The sequence below is a fragment of the Lactuca virosa genome, chromosome 5 (genome assembly GCF_052849685.1).
Source record: "Lactuca virosa cultivar CGN04683 chromosome 5, Lactuca_virosa_CGN04683_v6, whole genome shotgun sequence".
NCBI classification, from domain to species: domain Eukaryota; kingdom Viridiplantae; phylum Streptophyta; class Magnoliopsida; order Asterales; family Asteraceae; genus Lactuca; species Lactuca virosa.
Window position 1 is genome coordinate 324,820,045 of NC_136430.1, and position 4,580 is coordinate 324,824,624.

General features: G+C 24.4%; 1 long non-coding RNA gene across 1 annotated transcript; it reads left to right on the plus strand.

Annotated features, from left to right (window-relative positions):
* Positions 1-1,870: 1,870 nt before the first annotated feature.
* Positions 1,871-2,897, plus strand: LOC145114849 (uncharacterized). The gene is made up of 3 exons (XR_013711285.1): positions 1,871-1,981; positions 2,203-2,277; positions 2,825-2,897. It is a non-coding gene; the product is annotated as an uncharacterized LOC145114849 (long non-coding RNA).
* The last annotated feature ends 1,683 nt before the right edge of the window (positions 2,898-4,580 follow it).

Sequence of the window (4,580 nt, forward strand, 5' to 3'; positions counted from 1 at the left end):
GTGAACAAAAAGGAATCATGCACAATTCGGAAATAATTTCATACCTTATCATCGGGATGTTACAATTGGCTCCAAAGTTGACACTTTTTTGGCATAATCGGTGGAGTATACAACAACCTATTTTCTCAAAGATTATCATAGGTTTTCTTCAAAGATGATTTTATTATAGTTGAGGAAAGCTTTCTCTAAAATTTAATATTTCAATTGATTAGTTCATTTTCATTTTCATTTTTAATTATAGGCACACTACTTATATTTTTCGAGAGAAATCATAAGAACACTTCAAATTTGATGCGAATTCAAGTATTTCTAATATAAAACTCATTATGTGCTCTCTTGTCTATTAAAAAAATGTATTTTAATATTAATTTCGAAATGTAAAGAATATTTTCACTTATTTAAAAAAAATTATTTTATTTTATTTTTTAAAAATTGATATACATATTCATAATATATACTTATCCTTATACATATGAATATACTTATTCTTATGCATATGCATATGCATATACTTATTTATATGCATATACATATACTTGAATATCGATATACTTATTCTTATGTATATGTCATATTATGTCATATTATGCATATGCATATGCATATACATATGCATATCCTACTTCATATGCATATGAATATGCATATACTTATTCTTATGTATAACATATGCATATGCATATGCTTATACTTATTATTATGTATATACTTATTCTTATGCATATCTTATTCATATACATATACTTATTATTATGCATATACTCATTTGTATGTATATGCATATACTTATGAATATTCATATAGTTATTCATTTGCATATGCATATACTTATGAATATACATATGCTATATAGTTATTGATCTAATGCATATGCATATACATAATAGTCATATGTATCTAATTGCCTTATGCATATGCATATGCATATGTATATACTTATTCATATACATATGCATATATTTATTCATATGTATATGTATATGTTTACTCTTACGCATATAAAGGCATTAAAAATATTTTTTAAAAATATGCATGTGCATATGCACATGTTTTTTAAAAATATGCATATACACAAAAAAATATGAATATGCATTAAAAATACATTTTTTTGAAAAATTCTTTTTTAAATATTATTTTCGAAATGTAAGAAATATTTTCACTGATTAAAAAAATAACTTTTTTTTAAAATTATACAAAAATAAAAAAAATTAATTTATTTTTCAAATAAGTGAAAATATACCTTATATTTCGAAATTAAGATTTGACAAAAGATTTTTTCAATAAAATGAATGTTTAATGCATATTCATATTTTTTTGTGCATGTATACATTTAAAAAAAAATGCATATGTACATGCATATAAATTTTCTTTTCAAATTTTTTGTTAATTCTCTTAGATATATGTATGTACATGTATATGTGAAATTTGATACCTAAATTAATCGTAGATAATAAGTTTGTAGGTTTTCTTCCTCAATTTATTTCTCCATTGATTTTTTTCTTTCTCTCTCTCTCTCTCTCTCTCTCTCTATATATATATATATATATATATATATATATATATATATATATATATATAATCTAGCCCACATACGTCCGCACAATACATTTCCATTCACACTATAACCTAGCCCAATATATATATATATATATATATATATATATATATATATATATATATTGCTAGGTTCAAATGTTTCTAGCAACTATTGTGTTCCTAAATGCACCAATCACAAATTAGCAAATAATTAAATAATTAATTTTATCAAGAAGGGTATTTCTGGTTTTTTGCAGTTGCAATTAAGGAAACAAAATAAATATATGTTGACCTAATATCTCTTCTTTATAACCATCAACATACCTCTGTATCCCTCATCTTGCCACTGTCATATCTTCTTCTTCCTCCCTCTCCTTCGTCGACTTCGTATTCCATCACCGAAATCGGTCTATAGCTGCCGCCGTACACCAACATCCTAGCCATGGTATGTTCTTGAACTCAATTTCTAATTTTTGAACCTAATTTCTGATTTTACAATCAAATTTCTTTTGAGAATGGTTAAAAAAGAGTGACGAACAATTTAATCTTCGTCCGTTTTTTCTTTATCACAGATCCTAAACCACATATGTTATAGCATTGAGATAGATTCTTTCGTTACAACTAAATAAATATATATAAAATTAACGTTGCACTCGTCCACATCAGGTAAGATGGAAAGGGTTAAGGCTTTTGCACTCGTCCACATCCGATTATCCTTCCTGTTGATTTATGATTCTTCAGGTTCGTCTTCTTTGTTTTTATTTGGTATTGAAAAACTTAAACTTTGATGTTCTCTAAAAAATTTATGTTTTTTTGATTTTGCTTCTGATCACACTAAGCTTTTCATAGGATTTTGGGTTGTTTGATGATAATGCCTAACAAGTGTTTGTTGAAATGTCTGAAAGAGAATCTAAAGAATTTAACATTGTGTTATGCATTCTGTCAGAATTACTAGCAACACATGTTTTATGTAATTGTTTAAAAAAGTAATTAATTTGTCTGTGTATTATTTTGATTCAATTTGTGATTTTGAATTCCAATTTCTATTGTCCCTCGTTATTGTATATTTGCAATCTAAAATTATATTAACAGTAAACACAATACTTTTGAATGTATTCTATGTATTCTGTCAGAATGTATTCTGCCAGAATAAAATCTATCTATTCTGCCAGAATGTATTTTATGTATTCTGTCATATTCTATGTATTCTACCAGAATATATAAAATGATAGTTAATTTCAAGTAACATGTTTTTAACCATTATTAGTTTATGTTGTATTTGTGATAGGAATGGCCGGAAGAATGCGTTGAAGACCTAATAGGAATAACTTAAAAAATGAATAAAGTTTGATCATATTCACAATCTAAGAATGTTGTTATTTTTTAAGAATTTTATTCATTTTTGTTGATATTCTTTTAGAATATGTATAATTATATTAAAATGTATAAGGCTTTTAGTCTGTAAGAATATATATGAATTTGTATTTAAGTTCAAATGTATAAGAATATGTTAAAATATTGTTATTTTTCAACCTCAGATTCAAGAATTTTGTTGTTATTCAATAATATTCTAATAGAATAAAATTCTGAAAGAACATCATCATAGCAAAAAAAATATTCTGATAGAATAAAATAGGTTATGTTAACAAATTAAGTTAGAATTAAAACTGAACTAATTAAAAAAATTTAGATTTTTAAAATTAGGAGAATTAATTATCCCTAAAAATCCGAAAATTTCCTTTTATAAATGTATTTAATTGTCGAAAATACAATTTTGCTAAAATTTGTGTAATTATATGGTACATGTTATCTCTTTGTAATATCATACACTCTCAAATCATTTCTATTGATTAATTCCATCCGTTGGTCCAGATCTGTGCATTCTGACATACAATAGTTAATAAAAACAAAATAACCTAAGTCTATATATGTATACGACACTTAGAATGATTTGACTAGTTTTCCATAACACGTTATAGTGACACAATACAAATGTCGTAATTTGCTTTACAAAAAAAGATGCTTCCTTATAAATTGTGATTGATAATGCCATAATGGAGTTGGATGTTCACGTGCAAAGTTTCAATAGTTTTGAGTTTTGACTTTTGACCGAGAAGAAGGAAAAACGTGTGGCGACCAATTTGCTAATGGAGAATGTGAAGTTTCCGTGTTAACCACCATGTTTCTTCCACTTCCTTTCAACCCTCAACACACTTTTATGAGTTGTAACCATGCCACACGTTTTTCATTTAAACAAATAACAAACACACACAATAATCCGTACTTACACGTATAACCTTCTTAAACTATTGACATCATTATATATATATATATATATATATATATATATATATATATATATATATATATATATATATATATATATATATATATATATATATATATATGGTGAGGTTCAATAGAGAACCATAATTAACCAATGAACCAATTTTTTTTCAACTTTTAAAACATGTTTTTTATCAAAAAAAAAAAAAAAACTAAAAATACAGAAATTTATAACTTTTTATCATTTTTCCAATGATATCAAATTCAATTTTTTTACATCAAATTCACAATGTGAATCCGAAAAATATTTTTCACATTCGCAATGTTAATATATGAATTTAGATATTTTTAGATTTTTTTTTCGATAAAGAATAAGCTCTACAAATTGAAAAAAAGATTTGGTTCCTTAAATAACCAATAATTATGGTTCTCTATTGAACTTTTATATATATATATATATATATATATATATATATATATATATATATATATATATATATATATAGTTCAATTGAGAAAAAAAAAGGTTGAGAATGAGAGAATCATTTACAGCCACACATTTATTTTGCGCAAAACACTTAGGCGTACCGGCGGAAATGGATAACGGATAAACATGTGTTTTCCAACAAAACATGTTTCCTTAAACTATGCTAATCATTACCTTAATATACACAAAAACATATTTTTTTTATTTTTTTTATTTTTAGAAAGTTATTTTATCGAAAAATTATTTTAAATATATCAAAATTCATAATTTT